At 40.5% G+C, this 23,588-nt stretch overlaps 1 pseudogene; it reads left to right on the top strand.

Moving 5' to 3' along the window:
• The first annotated feature begins 12,821 nt into the window (after positions 1-12,821).
• Positions 12,822-17,772, top strand: LOC118586221 (annotated as a pseudogene).
• The last annotated feature ends 5,816 nt before the right edge of the window (positions 17,773-23,588 follow it).

The raw sequence follows: 23,588 nt of genomic DNA, 5'->3' as shown, positions 1-23,588 counted from the left end.
ATCAGCCCTCTGTCAGATGTGGGGTTGGTGAAGACCTTTTCCCATTCTGTAGGCTGTCACTTTGTCTTGTTACCGTGTCCTTTGCTCTACAAAAGCTTCTCAGTTTCAACAGGTCCCATTGATTGATTGTTTCTCTCAGTGTCTGTGCTACTGGTGTTATATTTAGAAAGTGATCTCAAGTGACAATGCATTCAAGAGTACTTCCTACTTTCTCTTCCATCAGGTTCAGAGTAACTGGATTTATGTTGAGGTCTTTGATCCACTTGGACTTAAGTTTTGTGCATGGTGACAGATATGGATCTATTTGCAGCGTTCTACACATTGACATCCAGTTATGCCAGCACTATTTGTTAAAATGTTTTCTTTTTTCCATTGTACATTTTTGGCTTCTTTGTCAAAAATTATATGTTCATAGGTTTGCGGGTTAATGTCAGGGTCTTCAATTCGATTCCATTGGTCTACATGTTGGGTTTTATGCCAGTACCAAGCTGTTTTTATTATGGTAGCTCTATAGTAGAGCTTGAGGTCGGATATCATGATACCTCCAGGGGTTGTACAGAATTCTTTTGGCTATCCTGGGTTTTTTGTTTTTCCATATGAAGTCGAGTATTATTCTCTCCAGATCTGTGAAGAATTGTGTTTGTAACTTGATGGGGATTGCGTTGAATCTGTAGATTGCATTTGGTAAGATCGCCATTTTTACTATGTTAATCCTGCCTATCCATGAGCATGGGAGATCTTTCCTTTTTCTGACATCTTCTTCAATTTCTTTTTTCAGGGACTTAAAGTTCTTGTCATATAGGTCCTTCACAAGCTTAGTTAGAGTAACCCCAAGGTATTTTATATCATTCGTGGCTATTATAAAGGGTGATGTATCTCTGATTTCCTTCTCAGCCTGTTTGTCTATTGTATATAGGAGGGCTACTGATTTTTTTGAGTTGATCTTGTATCCTGCAATGTTGCTGAAGGTTTTTATTAGCTGTATCAGTTCCTTGGTTGAATTTTTTGGGTCACTCATGTATACTATCATGTCATCTGCAAATAGGGAAAGCTTGACTTCGTCCTTTCCAATTTGTATCCCCTTAACCTCCTTATGTTGTCTTATAGCTCTGGCTAGAACTTCAAGTACTATATTGAATAAGTATGGGGAGAGGGGACAGCCTTGCCTTGTTCCTGATTTTAGTGGTATTGCTTTGAGTTTCTCTCCATTTAATTTGATGTTGGCTGTTGGCTTGCTGTCGATTGCCTTTATTATGTTTAGGTATGTTCTCTGTATTCCTAACTGCTCCAAGACCTTTATCATGAAGGGGTGTTGGATTTTGTCAAATGCCTTTTCTGCATCTAGTGAGATGATCATGTGGTTTTTTTCTTCGAATTTGTTTATATGGTGTATTACATTGACGGACTTTCATATGTTGAACCACCCTTGCATCCCTGGGATGAAGCCTACTTGATCATGGTGGATAATTGATTTGATGTGTTCTTGGAGTCTGTTGGCCAGAATTTTATTGAGTATTTTTTGCATCAATGTTCATGAGGGAGAACGGTCTGTACTTCTGTTTCTTTATTGCATCTTTGTTTGGTTTAGGAATCAGGGTAATTGTAGCCTCATACAAGGAGTTTGGTAATATACCTTCTGCTTCTATTGTGTGGAACAATTTAAAGAGTATTGGTATTAAGTCTTCTTTGAAGATCTGGTAGAATTCTGCAGTGAAACCATCTGGTCCAGGGCTTTTTTTGGTTGGGATACTTTTAATGACTGATTCTATTTCCTTAGGGGTTATTGGACTATTTAAATGGTTTATCTGGTCTTGATTTAACTTAGGTATGTGGTACCTATCCATAAAATTATCCATTTCTTTTAGATTTTCCAGTTTTGTGGAGTAGAGGTTTTTGAAGTATGACCTGATGATTCTCTGGATTTCCTCATTGTCTGTTGTTATGTCCCCCTTTTCATTTCTGATTTTGTTAATTTGGATGCTCTCTCTCTGTCTTTTGGTTAGTTTGGATAAGGGCTTGTCTATCTTGTTGATCTTCTCAAAGAACCAACTCTTTGTTTCATTAATCCTTTGTATTGTTCTCTTTATTTCTATTTTATTGATTTCAGCTCTCAATTTGATAATTTCCTGGTGTCTGTTCTTCCTGGGAGACTTTGCTTCTTCCTGTACAAGGGCTTTCAGGTGTGCTGTCAAGTCACTAGGGTGAGATTTCTCAGCTTCTTTATGTGTGCATTTAGTGCTATGAATTTCCCTCTTAGCACTGCTTTCATAGTGTCCCATAAGTTTGGGTATGTGGTGTATTCATTTTCATTGATCTCTAGGAAGTCTTTAATTTCTTTCTTTATTACTTCCTTAACCCATTGGTGATTCAGTTGAGCATTATTCAGTTTCCATTAGATTTTAGGATTTCTGTAGTTTTTTCTGTTGTTGAAATCTAACTTTAAACCATGGTGGTCTGATAGCACACAGGAGGTTATTCCAGTTGTTTTGTATCTGTTGAGATTTGCTTTGTGGTCAAGTATGTGGTCAATGTTAGAGAAGGTTCCATGGGGTGCTGAGAAGAAGGTATATTCTTTTTTGTTCAGGTGGAATATTCTGTAGATATCGATTAAGTCCATTTGAGCCATAACATCAGTTAAGACCATTTTGTCTCTGTTAAGTTTCAATTTGGCCGATCTGTCCAGAGGTGAAAGTGGGGTGTTGAAGTCTCCCACTATTAATGTGTGGGGTTTTATATGTGATTTAATCTGTAGTAATGTTTCTTTTACATATGTGGGTGCCCTTGTGTTTGGGGCATAAATGTTCAGAATTGAGACTTCATCTTGGCGGATCTTTCCTGTGATGAGTATGTAATGTCCTTCATCATCTCTTTTGATTGATTTTAGTTTGAAGTCTATTTTGCTGGATATTAAGATGGCTACACCAGCTTTCTTCTTAAGACCATTTGATTGTAAAGCCTTTTCCCAGCCTTTTATTTTTAGGAGTTGTCTGTCTTTGAATGTGAGGTGTGTTTCTTGTATGCAGCAAAGAGATGGGTCCTGTTTTCATATCCATTCTGTTAGACTGTGTCTTTTTATAGGTGAATTAAGTCCATTGATATTAAGGGATATTAATGACCAGTGATTGTTTGTTCCTGTCATTATTTTTATTTTTTGTGGTAGTGTGTGTTTACTTCTCTTCTTTGGGGTTTACTGCTGTGGTGTTATCTATTGCCTGTGTTTTCATGGGTGTATCTGCCTTCCTTAGGTTGGAATTTTCCTTCTAGTGCTTTCTGTAGGGCAGGGTTTGTGGATAGGTATTGTTTAAATCTGGTTTTGTCTTGGAAGGTCTTGTTCACTCCATCTCTGATGATTGAAAGTTTTGCTGGGTATATTAGTCTAGGCTGGCATCCATGGTCTCTTAGTGTCTGCATTATATCTGTCCAGGTCCTTCTGGCTTTCAAAGTCTCCATTGAGAATTTGGGTGTTATTCTGATGAGTTTGCCTTTATAAGTCACTTGGCCTTTTTCCTTTGCTGCCCCTAATATTCTTTTTTTATTCTGTACATTTAGTTGTTTAGTTATTATGTGGCAAGGGGACTTTTTGGGTGGTGTAGTCTGTTTGGTGTTCTATAGGCTTCTTGTATCTTCATAGGCATTTCCTTCTTTAAGTTGGGAAAGTTTTCTTCTATGATCTTGTTAAATATATTTTCTGTGCCTTTGAGTTGGTACTCTTCTCCTTCCTCTATCCCTATTATTCGTAGCTTTGGTCTTTTCATGGTCTCCCACATTTCTTTGACATTTTGGGTCATGACATTTGTTGGTTTTAGTGTTTTCTTTGACTGATGAATCTATTTCTTCTACTGTATCTTCAACACCACAGATCCTCTCTTCCATCTCTTACATTCTATTGGTTACACTTGCCTCTGAAGTTCCTGTTTGTTTACTCAGATTTTCTATTTCCAGCCTTCCTTCTGCTAGACTCTGAGTCTCAGGAAGTCCCTGGGGTCTCCTTATCTTGTCCAGATGGGAGTTCCTCTTATCCAGATGGGAGTTCTGGGACAGGATGGAAGCTCTGGTCCAGATGGTAGTTCCAGGGCAGGATAGGAGCTGGGAGCTGGTCTCTGATTCTCAGGAAGTGGCTGAGGTCTCAGGCAAATGGATGTGGGGGCAGGGTGTGGAGACTGCAGTGTCTGCCTGCAGTCATGGAAAAGGGGAGCCTTCCTGAAGGGCCTGCAGAATGGCCAGAAACTGGGGCCAAGTTGGGCAAGTACTCCCAAGATGGCCTATGTCCAGAGGTGGGACCCAGAGGCGGTTGCCTCTCTGATTACAACCCCAGGCACTCACCTCTGGTCTAGCTCTCTTAACACTCTTATCTTTCAAGCTCCCACATAACAAGTCACCACAGTTTGAATGTTCAATGTCTTTTCTAGCCCAAAGTTTCAAAGTCTGGCCACATTTGTCCTAAAAACATGGTCAGGTCTGTCACAGCAATACTCCACTATACCAATTTCTATTTTAGTTAGTGTTAGGATTGTGGGGATGAAACACCATGGCTAAAAGTAAACTGGGGAAGAAAGGGTTTATTTGGCTTACATTTCTTCATTACTGTTCATAATCTGAAGGAAGTCAGGGGAGGAATTAAACAGGGTGGGAACCTGGAGGCAGGAGCTGACGAAGAGGCCATGGAGGGATGCTGCTTACTGACTTGCTACTCATGGCTTGCTCAGACTGTTTTTTCTATAAAACCCAGGACCACCCACCCAGAGGTGGTCCATCCATGATTTTCTGGACACACACACCTCAATCACTAATTAAGAAAATGCCCATCAGGCTTGATGAAGCCAAATCTTACAAAAGGCATTTTTTAAATTGAAGTTCTTCCTCTCAGATAACTCTAGCTTGTGTCAAGATGTCTTAAAAATTAGCCAGCCCACATCCAAAACATCCTAGACATGCAGAGCTACTTTTCATTGAAGTTGTTATTACCAAGTTACTAATGAACATGCTGGTCCCAAAGCCAGCATTGTCTTTGTATTGTATTCCTAGTTCCTATGACTCATTTTGGTAACCTACAATACTAGGAGCTAGATATCAGTAAAAAGAATAGCTCAGATTCAAAAGTACATGATAAGAAAAGAACTTTAACCCCATTGCCTACAATAGTTTTTTTTTTAGATCTGAGTTCATCAACATACAAATTCTTAAATAAGATTGTGTGTGTGTGTGTGTGTGTGTGTGTGTGTGTGTTCATTTCCTTCACTTAAAAAAAAATCTTATCCTCCCTACCAGATAAATTTGCTGTTGATTTGCAAATGGATTTCAGCACAACTCCTTGAAGACATTGCTATTACTAATGTAATGAGCTTGATATTACCCAAACCAAGAGCCAAGTCTGTCTTCTTGAATTAGATGCCTTCATGATATCCAACACTCTGTTCTCAGGGACACTCTCCCTCTCTTTATATTATTTATGTGCATTATGTGTGTATGCTACATATATGCAGATACACATGGAGGTCAGAAGAGGACATTGAATACCTTGGAGCTGGAGTTACAGGAGGTTGTGACACACCTGACATGGGTGGTACAAAACAAACTCAAGTCCTCTGGGAGGTCATTATATACACAGAAACCCTGAGCCATCTCTCTGGCCTGAAATGTTCTTTTTTGACTTGAATTCCACAGTGTCATGCTGTCTTCACTGTCCTCCACCTCCTTCTCAGTCTCCTTGGGTGGCTCTTGTACTTCTGCTTAGACTCTAAATCTTGATATGTCTGTCCAAGATTGTATCTTCAGACTTTAATACTTTTAATCAATGAATATTTTAATTCTAGACTATTCCATTTAGTCCTATAGCTTGAAAATCTGTCCTAGACTGCTCCTTCCCAAATTTGACTCTTTAGGACCATAGAGGACAGGGATATGATCATTCAAAAATGACATAGAAGGGAGGAAATTTTTGCACAAGTCTCAGGAACATTAAATACTGAGCACTATTTCCCCCCATATTAGCCTTGTGAACAGCTGCATAAAACCCACACTACCTAGCAGTACCAGCCTAATCTTTCCTTTGTTAGTAAAGCTTCTCCCTTTATGCTTTCTTGACATAAAAATATAATAAAGAAGGATATTCCAACACTGGAATGTAATAGGAGCTCAGAAGGCAGTACTGTTGGAGAATATTATTTTAAGTGTGTTACTTTGTATATGTTGCATTTGTTTAATTCTGTGAAGCTGTGTTACTATGCCTGTGTAAAACACCTAATGGTTTAATTAAAAAAAAAAAAACCTGACCAATAACAAGGTAGGAGAAAGGATAGGTGGGGCTGGCAAGCAGAGAGAATATATAGTAGAATAAAACTGGGAGGAGAGATCTAGGATCTAGGAATGAGAGAGGAAGGAGGAAGACATCACAGGCCAGCGACCCAGCTACACAATCAGCAACAGGGTAAGAGTGAGATTTACAGAAGTAAGAGAATGGGAAAAGCTCAGAGCAAAAGGTAGATGGGTTAATTTAAGGAAAGCAAGCTAGAAACTAAGCCAAGCTAAAGCCAGGCATTCATAAGTAAGAATACATCTCTGTGTGTATATATTTGGGAGCTTAGGTGGCGCCACCCCAAAAAGAGTAAAAATCCAACAACACAGCACTGCGGAGAGTAATATGTGCTGTGGAGGACCAGCTCAAGAAGTTTCAGAGGGTAACTGGATTAGAAACTGGTTAGGGACCATTCTTGTTATATTTCAGCCAAGAATATGGCTGCTCTCAGCCTTTTTCCTAAGAATTTACTTTAGACTAAATTGAAAAGTAATGGACTAATTTCCTTGGCAAAGTAGTTTTCTAGAGAACTTAAATGAATGATTCTGATGTATGGTCATTAGACAACAATGTTATATAGGCCTACATTGATAAAGGGGCAATAAAGTAGGTCAAAGAAGAAATACAAAATGTACATTTTGTTTAAAAAGAATACCAGGAAATTTAATGTTAGAGCCCAAGCTTGTGTTGAAAGAGATAAAGAGATCAAGGTGAGGCCTTGTTAGAACGTAACTCCCTAAGTTAGGGTTGGGGCAGGGTTTTGTTTTTGTCTTTACAGGAAATGAAGGCATCCTGCAAAGGAATCTGAAGACCATTGGACAAATAAGACATTTGCAGAAAAAGGATGAATTATTTTAAAAAAAAAATGTCCCAGGAAAAAGAGTAAATTGTCCTATTGATATATCACATTTCCAACAGGATAAAATTTCATAAATCTTTCTAAATATTTGTTTCTGCTATTCTCTACAGACACACAGTGCAAATGATCTTTTTGTAGTCCTAGTTCAACTAAAAATTAAAGCTGCCTTTGGAGTTAGAGTGTGGCTCTCTCCTCTAAATCCAAGCACATTGTTATAAGAAATTTCAAAGTTTCTGTTTCATATCAGAAGAGCCACCTGGTATGACACAGAAGAAAACCAAAGTCAAGGGACTACTATTGTCACAAATTTCTTACCCCTCAAATTTATTTTGACTCTTTAAAACTTCTCTTTAGGTGGTATAGTACTATATTAAAATATAAACTTTCTGTTTTATTATTAATGATGTTTGAGTTCTCTACAGTGAAAGATAAACTTTCCTAACAGTGACCTCTGAAGTCTCCAAAAAGAAGATGTGGCCCCACAAACATGATTTCACTTGGACCCTGGTAAAGACACTGAACTGACAAACACCACCTAAAGATTGGCTTTGAAATGCAAACTGCTCAGGACAATTAAAAGGTAGCTAGATGAAATGATCTAGCCTCACAGACTACTCTAGCCAGGACTTGAAACAAACCCTGTACTTTCTCATTACACGGACAGTGGAAAACATAAGATATAGTTAGCTGTCCCATAACTGGACAATTATCCCAATTTTTTTAGGGTGCCCTAAAGATGTCATAACCCCTAGACAGCAGGAAGTAATTTTAAGAATGTGATGCCTATATTCAAAGCAGTGGGGTGGGTGGGTTTTGGCCTTTCAATGGGTTATGGATATTTGTTATCATTTAGGGAGATTAGTTACAAGTTGTTATTGATAATGGTTAGGAAAAAAGCTAAACAAAGGAGATTAGACAAGGATCCCATTCTTAAAAGAAAAAGGGAAGATATAAAAATAGGAGAAAAAGGTAGATTATTGAATCTACTTTTTAAAAGCAACCATTAGTTTTAAATATTTTACATTGATATGGACTTGTATATTGATACAAATTTAAGGTTAGAACAAACTGTACATATGTTTCCACTCTTGTTCAATATTTTGTACCTATACAGCTCATCTAACAATGTAATGTAAATTTCTAGTCTTTGAAAGTTATTATTACAAACTATTTAGGATAATAAAGAAATGCAGGTTAGTAGTTAGTTACCTATTATAATCAAACTTGTAGTCATGTTAGATATGTTTTCAAAGTGAAACAGAGACATATTTTAGATAGGCAAGTGGTCTTCAAACACTTCAGAGATCTACAGAATATGGCATTTAAGATGTTTTAATAATTTAAGTTTGTTGCTGCTCTTGTTGTTGTTTTAATGACAATGAGACATGTCTGCTCCTGCTAGCACCAATCTACTTCACAGAAGATGATGGGTGTCAAAGAAACTCTGTATGAAGTTTGCTTTATTTGTGACAAAAGTTATCCACTGGGCAAGAAACTAGCCTTGCATTAACTATTGACAGTATGTTGTTAAAATTGGACAAGCAGGACAAAAAAGAAAGTGACTGCAGAACTCTGCAAAGACAAGGTGGGACAGTCCTTAAAAAATCCTGCTTCAGAGATAAGTCTGTCAGATAATATAGGCCTGTAGGCTGAAGATGGATGCTCCAACATTGCAGAGGAACCTTGAGTGACTATCCAGGCAGCCAGCTGTTTCTGTCATTTCTTACTTTTAGAAGTTGTTTGCTCTACACTTCCTGTTTACTCGGGTAATATTCGATCTTTCTCAGGTATCTGATGGAGGTGAAGACTAGGTAGTTATAGTTTTACTTGTTACCAGACTTGTAAAAGAAACTCACTAAAGAGGTGTAAAGTGCAAAAATTGAGAGACATAAAAAGATAGTTTTAGGTTGGTAATGCAAGTTAGGATAAAAACTGAATTAGGTACAACACTTTGGACTCACCAAGATAAAATAGATGATGGAGTATTTTCTCTGAATTTGTCAAATGCTAGTGGACTAGACATTGTTAAGGTAATTATATAGTTATAGTTCTTCTATGCTAGTTAAAACCTTCCCTTTTTATTAGACAAAAAGGGGAAAATGTTGTGTGATATTTTGTTTGTGTTCTGTCAAATAAAGCTTTCCTTGAGATCAGAGGGCAGGACCATTGAGTTAACCATTGAGGCAAGGTAGTGGTGGCTCACAACCTTAATCCTAGCACTTGGGAGGCTCATGCCTCTGATCCCAGCACTTGAGAGGCTCACACAACAGAAACTTTTCAAGTTGAACTGAATGTACTTTGCATTATGGAATAACCCAAAGCCTTTGGGAGCTAGGGAGTAGAATATGGAGATTTGAATGAAAATGGTTCCCATAGGTTTACATTTTTGAATACTTAGTCCCCAGTTAGTAAAACTATTTAGGAAGGATTAGAAGTCATGGTCTGATTGAGGGGTATATCATTGGGGATGGGCTGTGAGGCTTCAAAAACCCACATTACTCACAGTTAGTTTCCTCTGCCTACTGTTTATGGATCAAGATGTAAGTTCTCTGCTGTTCTTGCCATCATGACTTTGTACTACCACTGTGGACTTTAGCCCTCTAAAAATGTAAACATAATTGAACACATTCTTTTGTAAATTGCTTTGGTTGTGTTGTTTTGTCACAGAATTAGAAGAATGACTAAGACAGACTTTGACATAGCTGTCCCAATTAAACATGTGCACTCCATGGTCTCTTATTCTAAACACATTGATAGGTTGTAGGTCTCTGTATTAGTCAGCATGTACTGCAAAAAGAAGATTCTCTGAAAAGGAACAACAATGTTAAAGTATTTTTGGAATAGGGTAGGTGTTGTCTAGAGTTGGAAGATAAGAATAAGGACTGGTAGCTCTATGACATGAGAGATCATTTGGGGGATTATAAAAATGTCCTAAAGCATGATTATTATGGTGGTGACATAAGTAAGTCTAGATTTTTGAAAACCATTAAACTGTAAAATTAAAACTGATAAATGCACACAAATCATACCTCAGTGAAACAGTTTGAAAACAAAAGTTACATGATAACCCCTTTGCTTTGTTTCTCACTCTCTTAGGGTTTGTATATATCTATTTGGGAGCCCAGCTCCTTAGTCTCCCAGCTCCTTTGATAAAAATCAATACTCAGAGAAATACTTAGTTCGATCTACTAGCCTCTGACACCGCTATAGCTGAGAAATGAATATCCCAGTCTTAAAGGCAATCGAGGGGTCTGTCATTACTCTATGACATCAGATATAGTTGGCAAAGGTGCCCAATTCACCTAGGTAGTTGCTGAGAAAGCCTGAAAATATCATTAAGAGCAAAGACCTTTAACTAACAGCTGTATAGTCATCCTTCTCTGAGCAAGTGTGTTTGAAGCACTGGGATTCAGGACCCAGGGTGAATGAGAAAAAAATTTCTACAAAATGGAAAAGGTTGTCCAAAGTAGAATGTGAAATTCTTCATATTAAAGTTATCTCCAGCCACTTTAGAAAATTTCCATAAAAGAAAAAGTCCCAATAAGCATCAAAGAGTCAAATCATACAGTGATCATGCTATGGTCACGTGAACTATAAAATTAAAAATCAGTAGCAGCAAAGCTTAGAAAATGCCTCATTTCCATAGAAAAGAAATACACTTGTAAGCAATACCTAAGTAAAAGAAAGAACTACTTGGGACAATAGAAAACGGCTTCACTGAGTAGGTATTACAGCTGAAGAAAGCATAAACTCCATCAGCTAAGCCTTTACAATAAGATACCAGAAAGAGAAGATATTAAGTCCAAATTAAGTAAGTGGAAGCAAATAATAAAAATAAGAGAAACAAGGAAGTAGGCAAAAATTGAAAAATATAAAGTCTTATTTTGTACTCTATGACCAAAGCTTAATTTTAGTTTTGTTTGTATATTTCAACATATATCAAAAACCAAAAGTACCTTCTAAGAAAAAAATTGTCAGAATGTGGGAATAAAATAAGAATCTTATATGCATAAAACCAGAAGGTAGACATCTCTACAGTAGACTGGGTGCAGATAGTCTCTTCTATAAAAAGGCACGAAGGAGTTTTCTGGGGTAGTAGACATGTTCTGTGTCTTTGTGTGTGTGTGTGTGTGTGTGTGTGTGTGTGTGTGTGTGTGTGTGTGTGCGTGTGCATGTGTGTGTGTGTGTGTGTATGTGTGTGATATCCATGGGGAGCTTGATTGACCTAAAAAACCTACTCTCTGGCCATGATGATGTGTGACCACACCTACCTGTTTTAAAGGTAGGGTTAAGAACCATGTCCCAAGTAGCACATAGCAGTGTACTAGAGTACCTCTGAGCAGTGGGCTTCAGAAGTACCTCTACTATCTTCAATTCAAACTGGTACAAGCCTCCATGATGAGAGCCACTGTGGCACAGGGAGCAATGTCTCTTGTGACATCAGCCACATAAGAAGGTGGCTACTACTAACTCACCTTCTTCAATGGGAGCCCAAAAGTCTTGGGATGGAGATTTTGGAATCTACGTGTATTACTTGATGACTAATAGTGCTCTCATTGGAAGTTCCTGAAGTTTGCAAGCAAGCATGGACAATTCTGGTCACACTCAGAGATAACACAAAGGGAAATCTGCCAAGGATGGCATTCCTTTCAGACGTGCTTATTGCATTGGACAAATTCCAGCATTTCATCTGGGGATTTACCTATTTGTTCTCCTTTAATTTCACACCCTGTTATCAAGACCATTGGATGAACTGTCGGCTAATTTGCTGACCGGAAACTCAAATCTTTACTGGGAATTGCTCTACAAGTGAAAAAAAAAAAGTCCCCTTGGTTCTAGAATTCTTGAAACAGAGGCAGAGCACATCCCCATAGTGTTAAGTGAGCTTTTTAAAATCTGTATTTTCTTGCTTGTTTTCTTTTTGTTTAAGTAGATCAAGATCCAACTCCATGGCCACACAATCCTTGAAGCTGTCCATGATCTTTTCAGGCACAGTTGCTGATTTCTACTGCCATACTGACACATGCCTTTGGGTCTGTCAGTAGTTACCTAGAATCTGAGTTGATGAGTCACTGCACTTGTGCTTTCTAATAAAGTCTCTCAGCTTATAGCTATTTGTGTGACTTCATGTCTTAATAAAGCTTATAAAACAAAGTAGTCTCAATAAATGATTACTGGGTTGCATTGTAGGTATTCATGAAATAAATTTAAATTTCTGGGTAAAAAAGAACTTTCATGTAATCATCCTGAGTAACCAAGTAATTGATTGCATCTAGTAATTCTAATTATTTTTGTTTTAGTTTGTTTTTTGAGACAAGGTCTCACTATGTGGCTGTAGCTATTCAGGACTCACTATGTAGACTAGCCTGGTCATGAACTCACAGAGATCCTGAATCTACAGGCAGAGTACTGTTATAAAAAGCATGTACCACCATGCCCCTCATTCATGTTAATTTTTTTTTTAGTATTTTATGTCTAGTGGTCATTTATATATCAACAATAATCCTGTGAAATGTGTGCATGTCCAAAAAAAATAAAGTCTTTATCAAAACAGAGCCTTGAAGCTGACATTTCTTTCTGTGTCAAGAATAAAGGCTATAACAGGTCACATCAGTCAGTGGGAAGGAGAGATCACAGGAAAGAATATTTAATGACCCCAAAGTAGGCATGAGTCAAAGTATGATGAATCAAGAGACCAGCACATAAAATTTGGGTGCTGAGGGCTGAGGCCAGCAACACCCTGACCCTTCCCTTCTCTCTCTATCAGTCTAGCAGGGTAGAACACTGCATTTATTTTAGGCCTTTGGTGCCAGTGAGGACAGTGTTTGCACAAATTGGGTAGAGTGAATCCGGGGAATACTGGAAAACAGTTCTCATTGGCCCTCTTTTCTAATCTTTTCCAGGGTCACCTGCATCACACCTGTGGCCACTGAGATCTGCTTCCTGTGTTAACCATTGCCTGGTGACAGGGGCAGGAGGGTTTCTGGGCCAGAGGATCATCCACTTGTTGGCTCAGGAGAAGGATCTGCAGGAGGTCAGAGCCCTGGACAAAGTCTTCAGACCAGAAGCCAGGGAGGAATTCTCTAGTAAGTAAGCCAGTGGCTGCTTGTGTGATGGCTGTGAATGCTGACTGGACATTGAGGGGCTCAGTGACTAGCAAACTCAGAGTACTTGGAGCATAACTCTTCTCCCATGCTCACACTCATCAGGAAGAATCATGACAACACAGCATAAACTACATCACACAGCTGTTGGGAGGCTAAAGTCTGGCTTATCCCAGATCTAGAGAAGGCAGCCATGTCCCTTCTGTTCTCTTTTTCTAATGTGCTATTTTGGATTTATAGATTTGTGCTATTGTAGATTTGTGTACTGCTCCACAGCATCAGCCAGGTTCTGGGGTTGGAGACCTCATCAGTAGTTTGCTGCCTTTCCTTCTTGTCCTGGGGCTGGCTGACAGGCTGTTCCATTTCTTATTATATTTTACAGAGGAAAGCCATATAGCATCCTCCTATGGAGTTGGAAAAATAAAAAAGTGAGGCTCTTTAAGCGAGAGAGAGGAGAGATGGAGCAGAGAATGAGAGCCTGCATCAGGGAGAACATACGCAGAAGAGTACAAAGAACAGAGTCAGGTGAGGGCCAGCAGGACCACAGAGGCCTCTCCAGGATTCCTCCAGTGTCTTTCCAATCATTCCTCACTGACCTTTATCTTGACAAAGAAAATGACGGCAGACTTTGCAGGAGCAGCACATAATTCTCTGCTGATACTGCTGTCCCTGAGATAAGGGCAAAGTCAGGGTTGAAAATGTGTTTTCCCAGCAGCCTTACCCAAACATATTGAGGATGACCCTGCAGTCAGTGAGGAAAAAGGCTCACCCAGAAGGACAGCGTCAGGGACTTGTGAAGGTTGTATGCGTTGCAATGCTAACTTTTAATAATTTAGCTGTGGGCACGGGAGTCCGTGTCATCCTATGGATGTCAGAGAAGCATGAGGATACTGATTTATCCACTGCCCTGACTTAGGGTCTGCAGTGCAGGTCTCTTAGAGGCTGGCTGGTGTGTAATGCACACTGCTGACATCTGCCATATGCTGACAAGCAAACCCATCATAGGAGCCCATTCTGAGTTCTCTCACCTGGGCCTCCAGTTTGCTCTTTGGAATTGAGCTCATTCTTCATTTGTGCTCAGCCCAGACTCAAAAAGTGTCAAGATCTGTCAGGGGAAGAGGTCAATTTTCCATCTTCTTGTCTCCTTCTTCCAGGTCCTCCTCAGTGGAACTCTGGAAGACAAAATCTCATTAACTTGTTGCTTGCCCAGGTTACTCTTATGTCTTCATGCCTGTCCATTTGCAAACTGAGAGCACTCTTAGATCTTCCCAGGGTAGGACTCTGCTTCTGTTTCTCCTTCAGTGAAAATCCACAAGTGATTCCCAATGCTCTATCAATTAAATCCTAATTCTCCCTTTTTACATTTAACTACCACCACATCTCTGGTTGTTTTAATCACTGTATGAAATCTCATAATCTGTTTTCATGTACAAAGCACAAATCACATCTCACTGCTTAGATTCATTTTCTACAGAGAGAGGAGTGGACACTGAGGCTTCCTTCTTCCCTACAAATGAAACATTCTGATTGTTGAGCATTTACTGTTCCTTCAGTAGAAAGGCCTCCTCCCCAGGATCTCTTCACTCTGGCTGCCCTTGAAGGCCTAGGTCACTGATACTGTGTCAGGAAACTTCCATCCTGTGCAGAGAGCTTCCCAATGACCTGCTTTGTGTTCCTCAGAGCTGCAGACAAAAACCAAGGTGACAGTGCTGAAGGGAGACATTCTGGATGCCCAGTGCCTGAGGAGAGCCTGCCAGGGCATCTCTGTTGTCATCCACAGCGCTGCTGTCATTGACGTCTCAGGTGCCATTCCCAGAAAGATCATCATGGATGTCAACCTGAAAGGTACAGTGTTCAGGAAGATATGGAACAGGTGGAAAAATGAAAACAGAAAAACAGGGTTTTTGGGGGGACTCCTACTTTGACACATCTGCTGTGCTTGCTCACCTCTCTCAGAGAGCAGAGCTCACAGCTGCTAGTCTCAATATTTCTTTACATTTTTATTTCAATTTTAGTTTCTGCCTGCATGCATGTCTGAGCACCGTTTGCATGCTGGCTGCCCATGGGGTGAGAAAAATGCATTAGATCCCCTAGAAATGGGGTTACTGATAGTCGTGAGCAGCCATGTGGGTGGTAGGAGTCACACAGATTCTCTGGAAAAGCAAGCAACCAGCGCTCTTAACCGATTTGCCATCCCTCCTTTCCCTAGTCTCAACAGTTCAGTGAGGAAAACAGGCTAAGAGGGGAAGGACCATGATCAGGACCCCCGAGGCATTAAGAGAATGAAGACTGAAGCTCACACTCCTGTCCCTTCAGCTGCTAGAAAAGTTGTCCATCTCCATGCCAGTGCAACTGGACTCCAAGTCCAGATCCTCAGTTTCCATCTACCCACTGCCCGGCTTCCAGGACAGCTCCAGACCTGACAGGTGTGAGCCAGCACAGCATGTGGTCTTTTCCTTCTGTGAGAGCCACTCTGCCCATCTGCACAGACATGGCAAAGCTTCCCCACAGATGTCTGCAGGAAAGAATGACCCAGCACTTCCCTGCCCACTCTAGTTTTTCAGGACTCACTATTTCCCTTGTCTTTAACAATAGCTTCTCAGCCCACTGTGGATCTCCTCTGGAGGAAGTAGGTAATTCCCTTTCATTGGTGTCCCTTTCTGCATTATTGCTTTTTAATATAAGTTAGGGTGAAACAGGTAAGTTTGCATGGGATTTCTATGTAATACCCTCACCTGAGCATCAAGGACCAACTCTGTATCACCATTACACCCTCTGAAAAGCTGCCCGAAGCATTCCTTATGTTGACTTTCAATTTGGACACTCCAAGACGCCTTTAGAAAAGAAAAAAAAAATTGAATAGAATTTCATGTAACATCTCAAAAACATCCTTTCTAGTTTTTAATACATCTCCCTGAAGTGGCACACACATACCTGCAGGAAGGTATGACTCTGACCTACAGCGATTACCTGTTGGTTTCCCAGCAATGGAAGATGGGAAATGACAGGGATAGGGGTTAAGGCATTATTTTACTAAAACTTTGTCACATACTGAGAAAATGTTTCACAACGATGGTTATCCAACCCCTACCAGGAATCAAAGCCTAAATTTAATTGGCAAATATATTTAACTTAAGATAAGGAAGTTGTTTCTCTAGGAAATCAAGTTGCAAAGGACCTTCTAATATAAATAAATGAATGAATTATAACAATAGTAACTCCCACACAGGACATTCCTTCCTTCCACAAGGGAGGATGCCCTTGCTTCTCCTCCAGGATCTTTGGGTCTGCATTGTCTGCAGTGTTCTGTCATTCCAGGAAGGACCAGTACAAGGCACACATTCTTTTTCAGCTCTCCACCAGGCTCAACAGAAAATAGTGAGACTATATGAACAGCAAAAACACATTCTCAAAGCTATGTTGCCAAAGTACAACTGTAAGAAGCCTTTCTTCTCCACCAGAATCAAAGGTCACAGCCAGAAAAGGAAAGATCTGTAAAGGCTAAAAGTCTATAACCCTTGGCTCCCAGACAGTAGGTGTCACACCTGTCCTTTTTTATTGTCCATATGCCCATGCTATGGTTGTACTGATCCAGAAATATGAAATTTTGCACTAGAGAGCTAGGATTAGGGTGGAAATTATCAGGAATCATGTGGACTTCTTGGTTTATCTCCTGACACTAACAGTGTATTCTCTGTGATTAGGTACCTAGAACTTGTTGGAAGCCTGTGTCCAAGCTAGTGTGCCAGCCTTCATATATACCAGCTCAATTGATGTTGCATGGCCTAACTCCTCCAAGGAGATAGTCCTGAATTGCCATGAGGAAGAACAACTTGAAAGTACATGGTCTGATTCCTACCCATATAGCAAAAAGATGGCTGAGAAGGCAGTGCTGGCAGCCAGTGGATGCAGCCTGGAAAATGGTGGCATTTTGCATACTGATTCCTTAAGGTCTATGTATATCTATGGGGAAAAAAGTCCATTCATTTATGTTACAATTGTAAGGGCCCTCAAAAATAATGGTATTCTTGATGTTACTGGCAAATTTTCCGCAGTTAACCCAGTATATGTGGGTAATGTGGCCTGGGCACACATTCTGTCTGCTAGGGGCCTATGAGACCCCAAGAAGTCACCAAGCATCCTAGGACAGTTCTATTACATCTCAGATGACACTCCTCACCAAAGCTATGATGATTTAAACTACACTGTGAGCAAGAACTGGGCCTCCACCTTGATTCCAGTTGGAGCCCTCCTCTGTCCATGCTCTACTGGCTTGCCTTCCTGCTGGAAACTGTGAGCTTCCTGCTGCGTCCATTCTACAACTTCTAGCCTCCATTTAACTGCCACTTGGTTACAATGACAAATAGTGTGTTCACCTTCTCCTACAAGAAAGCTCAGCAGGATCTGTGTTATCAGCCACCTGTCAGCTGGGAGGAAGCCAGAGAGAAAACTTCTCAGTGGATCGGCTTACTAGTGGAGCAGCACAAGGGACACTGAACACAAAGTCTCAGTGATGTGACCACGGCAGGGACATGGCCCTGGGTGCTGTCACTTGGTAGTCATCAGATCCTCTAGAAGGGACAGAGGTATAACCCAGTTCCTGCTGCCTCCCTTTGACACAGAGACCCACTTGGTGTCTTCCTCAAGTCATCAGATGCTTTGGCACTCACTGGCCCAGACACAGGCTTTCTTCCCCCAGCACCTGCCCACAGACACAGGGCTGCAATGTCTCAGCTGCTGTTACTAAAGGGTTCAGAAATTACAATTTCCCTTCACTAGGAGTACAGATTGGTTTTCTTCCCACTCTCAAGTCCTAGATCACATCTTGCCTTTGAGAAAACCCCATTGCTTTATGGAGCTCAACAGAAATAGCATTAAATATTACAATAACTTTCCTGGAGTCAGCATCTTTCTATTACTGGGCATTGTTATGACTTCCCTCTGTAGCCAGGCTTGGCACTTCCAGATCACAAATGGAACCTGGAAATGGTATTTTCTCACAGGAAGTACGAATTTGAGCTTGGGCTTAACCAATCATGTGGGACACTGACAACATTTTTGACATAGATTACCTCCTTTCATACATTCCAGACAGGGATCTCAACCCCATGTCATGTATGAGAGATCTTCCTATCCACCCCCCTGATGGGATGACAGAATGTTCACTTCAACAGTGACTGAGGAGAAATGCCTGATCTTACCTGTAGACCTTGCAGCCTGCAATTGCTTTTTATAGGGACAGCAGCTCTGAAGAGTAGGCTTTTCCTCATTAGCAGAGCTCCAGCTCTCTTGGCCTCCTTTCTGCCTACCTAGACCTACACACAAGGCTCCCCAGAACCTTGAGGGGTACCTGGGAAACTGTGTAATCCTTAACAAATGGCTCTGGAGAGAGAGGCAAGAGAGGGAGAAACTCTCAGCCCTCACCTCAAAGTCAGTGTCGTGGAAGACTCTAGAATACACCTGGATATATTTGTGATAGGTATTTTAGTCATTAATAACCTCATATTTCTACCTTAAAATTTACACAGTAAAGACAAACCTGGGTTCCTGGAAGGTTAAAAGGAACAGAACAGATTCAATCAATCATGTATCCCTACTCAGCCTTGAATCTGGAAGATGTTTTCCCCATTTATTTAATTTCCATGCATTATATCTTCCATGTCTCTTCCACAGAGCCTCCTCTGTCATTGTATCTCTTTATTTCCTTCAATTTCTTCCCTTTACTTTCAATATTCTCTGAGCAGAGGAATGTGTAGTAACTTAAATGAGAACGCAACTATTAACTAACTATTAATGAACAGTTGTCAGATCAATGCAGATAGCAGTGAATCCTGCTACTTACTTTAGACAGGTAAACCCTCTGCACACAAGCCTTTTCAGTGCAAGTGAAACACCAGATGGGACAGCAAAGACACAGGAAAATTGCAGCAGCTCCAGCTTGTGAGCTTCCTTCCCTTTTCCTCTGGATTCTGCAGTCTGTGGCCAAGGAATAAGGAAAGCACAGGGCAGTGCTCACAGGTTTAAGTGTGATGTAAAAATGACTGAAGAGAATGGAGATGAGCAGAAGGTGTCTGGGAAAGATTCAAAAACAGGTGGGACTTGGAAAGGAGACTCAGGTGGGTCCATGCAGGGAGGACAGCCTGAGAGATGGTGCAGAGGAGGAGTGTGAAAGTGGGGGAGAAGGAGTGCCAAGGTTAGTATAGAGACTGGACACCACTTAAGCATGGTTTTCTGAGAAACAGTGGGTGTCCTGAGCTGGGCACTAGGGAAGGGTGGCCTCCTGGGACCCTCCAGAGTGTCCTGTGCATGGTCTGTTTAAGAGGCAATGCACAGGAGCAATGCAAAATACCAAAGACAGTCAATGCTTAATCTTTGATCTCCAAAATACTGGATTGTGAGCTTTGGAAAGCTGAGAACAAGGGAGAGGGTGAGTGTAGAATCATCTTTCTCAACAAGATGGTGATATATCTGCTCTTTCATAGTGTTTTGTCCCAAGAATGCATTTAGCCATACTTTAACCTTCTACATGTTTTCAATTTGCTGAAGATCTTTTTAAAAAAATAGTCAATTGGATGGCATTACTAAGTGTATAAACCAAGAAAACCCATCTGTGGGCTGATCATTACCTCTGGCCTTGAGTTACACCTCTGCTCCTATTTTCTTGGTATAGCTGGAAAAAATACATGAGGTCTGGTTATGGCTACAGACAGGAAGGTGTATAATGCTTGAGAAAGGTCATGTCTGGGGGCAATAATACCCTGTCTGGACAAAGGCTGAAAGGCCTTTGGCATTGGGCTGTATGGTGGTAGATGGGGGAGAATCCATATGTAAGAGGGGAGGGAAATGATAGAGGTAGATGCATTGAAGCTACAAAGGCCCATGATAGGAAAGTGCATGATCCTGAGACTGCAAGGAAACAAGTCTGAACAGAGCAGAGCATTCAGCTGCAGAAGTAGTAGAGATCCCTGCAACGGTGTAAGAGACACAGACATTAATATAAAAATCCTAAGAAGAAATAAAAAGGGCACTATGTAACAATCAAAGCACCAACTCAATGAAAATGTAAAATTTTAAACTGATGGTCACCTGATATCAAAGCACACAGGTTTATAAAACAAAAGCAGTGAGAAGTCCTAAATGTCTCCATAGATTCGCTCATTTCTTTGTATATGCTATTTCTGTAGCATCGTTTGTGGTATCTCATTTGACATATTCAAGCACAGCACAATTTGGTGAAAAACTTCCTGGTGACAAATAACTCACCCCATGTGCCCCATAAAGCTTAAGACATGACTACATCAAAACTCCTTGTAAAGTACATATGACACCTACCATGAAGATGGGTTGCATATATTGATTACATGTGACATCTTCCAAAAAGATAGGTTGACAAGCTCATGATAAGAGTCTAGGGAAGGATTCGGTGTGGTCACAAACACACAAATAGCACCAAGTTAAACCAGGCTTTAATCACATCCTCTCCCAAACTTCATGCAGAAAACAGATCATACATCTCTCTTTTTGAAGAGACAAGCTTTTGTGTTTGACATTTCTAGTTCCCCTGGGTTTATCTGTGAGCACAAGGACCTCCATGACTCCCCCAGTTGTGAGCTGCCATGTTCATGCTGGAAATTGACCCTGGATCCTCTCCAAGAGCGATGAGTGCTCATAGCTGCTGAGTCATCTCTACAGCCCCCAATTTCCCTTTTATAACGTACCGGAACAATAACTTGTTAACCCCAAAGTCAGAAAGATTAAAGTAGCACTGAAACAAGATGTCTGGTCACACTCAGGATCCAATTGCCTTGTGGATCCAAATGAGAAGAGCCTCTTAAACTGTGACAATTTTTGAGTATCTGTTATAACAAGACTTACATCTCTTATAATTTAATGATGTTAATAAAATTGGGAAATTATCTTGAATGAGGCACGTGTAGTAGTGAGCACTAAATCTTTAGATTTCTGTGTTTAACTTGGAGTAACACTTCGGGCCACTAGGAGGTAGGAAGAAAGATATTTAGTATGTGGGATATGGGTTGTAGAACACAGGTAATATGAAAAGGGAAATATAATGAAGTGGAATGTTTAAGTGTGAAGGAAATTAGGAGGGTAGAATCGAAACTGGGGAATGGATAATAAGTACTAAGATGCTGGAAAAAGCCATATGGAAACAATCTAATTTGTTTCTAAATATGTGAGTTTGTTACTCTGCTCAGGATAATGCTGTTCCTCTCAGGAAACACAGAATGCCAAATAAAAAAACCTAGAACCAAATGAGTTGTTGGACAGTGCTATCCCAAAGACTTCCAAAATTATACAGGCTTCTGCCATTGCTTCTGGTGGCCCATCATAACTTATGGTAAGACTCGATTGCTAAATATGCCACACGCTTTGGTCACAAGACATGAAAAAAATTAAGCTAGTATTATCCAGGAAGTTTCCTCCCAGCTGGCTAGCTTTCATAAGGTGTCATGAAGACTACAGGGGGAAAGAAAACATCCACATTCTTATAACAGTTGTGAAAGCTGCTAGCTACAATAACAAGCAGCTGGGAAGGATACGACCATGGATACAATAGTGAAACAAATGTTATGGGAGTAACCAACAACTTTGCATTGTTAATCCTGTAGAATTGACTAAGAACCATGGTTCTGCAGCTCATAGGTTTGCCTGGAACCTACTACTACTATTACTTTACTAGATGGACATAATATCATACTGCTCTCTAAATATATATCCCTATACCCATGGATGAGAGAAGTATTTGGTCCTCATCAGAGAAGTATTTTTGTGCAGTGGACAACCAAACAGAAATTCACGACTGGCCAAAGTACAGAAGATAAGTATCTTTGGAGTTCTCAGCAGTAAGTGGAACATCTATGTCACACAATGTCTTAGGGTTTCTATTGCTGCAATGAAACATCGTGACCAAAACAAAGTTCAGGAGAAAAGGGTTTATTAGGCTTGTACTTCTATATTACTGTTCATCATCAATGGATGTCAGGACAGAAAGTCTTAACAGGGAAGGAACACAAAGGCAGGAGCTGATCAGAGGCCATCTCCCCAAGCCTCAGAGAGCACTGGAAGAGGTCATAGAAAGATAGTAAGAGCCAGAGGTCAGTAAGACACCAAGTCAAACTGTGTTCTGGACGTGACAGGACTATTGTACTGATGAAGTCATACCAGCCATGGTTGCCTCCACAAACCTAACAAGATTAAGTCAGTTAACATTACATCCTGGGATGGGAAAGGGTTCAGAGCCCTCACCCCTAGCTAGGGAGCTATTGACAGCTGACAACTGCTGGGAAAGAGAAAGTCAGTTTTCTTTAGGGATGTGGTCTCCAGCAGGTTGACCATGCTTCAGTGGATGTCGTAACACCCATAGATATATGGGCAGCAAAAATTGACTCAGTGGGCCTTTTTTCTAAGAACATGACATTGGAAAAGAGTGGGGAGTAGGGGCTTAAATCCTGGAGGAGTTGGGTGCAAGAGTTGGGGTGAATATGACCAAAACACATTGCATGCATGCATACAGTTCTCAAATATTTATTTAAAAGAGTACATTTTTCAAGAAGATAACTAAGAAAGCCTAGAATGATTAACATATTTTGCCTGTAATTTTAAGCATTGAATATTTAAGATACAGTGCACAAGTTTTCAGTGTTTCCAACACAGATTCCTGGGCTTTCATTTAAAATACAATTTATTAGGACAGAAAGTTGGGAACACAGGGAATCCTGCAGGTGGCACATCTGGAAAGCCTGGGAGCAACAGGAGCAGGGAGGGACAAGGCCACAGCTCCAGCAAGAGAGAAACATTCAGCTTTCCTGGCAGGCACTCAACAGGAGAGAGCCCCTGCTCACCCATGTAAACCCAACTGCCCATCCAGGTACTCAAGCATTTTGCCAAACTGCCAGAACAGAATTCAGGGCAAGACATTTTTCTCCTCAATTCTAGATGAGACTTAGGACATAAGATCGTGGTGCTCTTTGGTGTTTTTTTCCCTCTTGTATTTCCTTCTGTTCAACTGGTCATAACAAGGACATGTGTTACACAAACATAGATGTTAGGCCTTCAATGTTATTCCTTTTTTGTAACTAAGAGAAGATTTTATGTGGGTGTGTTAAAATGCCCCCCGTCACTGAAGCCTGATATGTTATCATGTCCAGTCTTCTGAGTAAAACACAAGGAAGACACTTGCTGTGCTTTACAAGCGAGTTATCCAAACCAGCCCAGTGCTGTCTATATTGGCTATTTTGCTTAGAAACCTAGTGATGGCAGGTTTTCCTCACATTTACAGATAAGAGGTTTAAACCTAAATATTAATTCC

Source organism: Onychomys torridus, chromosome 6 (assembly GCF_903995425.1).
Source record: "Onychomys torridus chromosome 6, mOncTor1.1, whole genome shotgun sequence".
Lineage (NCBI taxonomy): Eukaryota > Metazoa > Chordata > Mammalia > Rodentia > Cricetidae > Onychomys > Onychomys torridus.
Note: the sequence above shows the minus strand (reverse complement) of the source record. Positions and strands in the feature narration are given on the sequence as shown.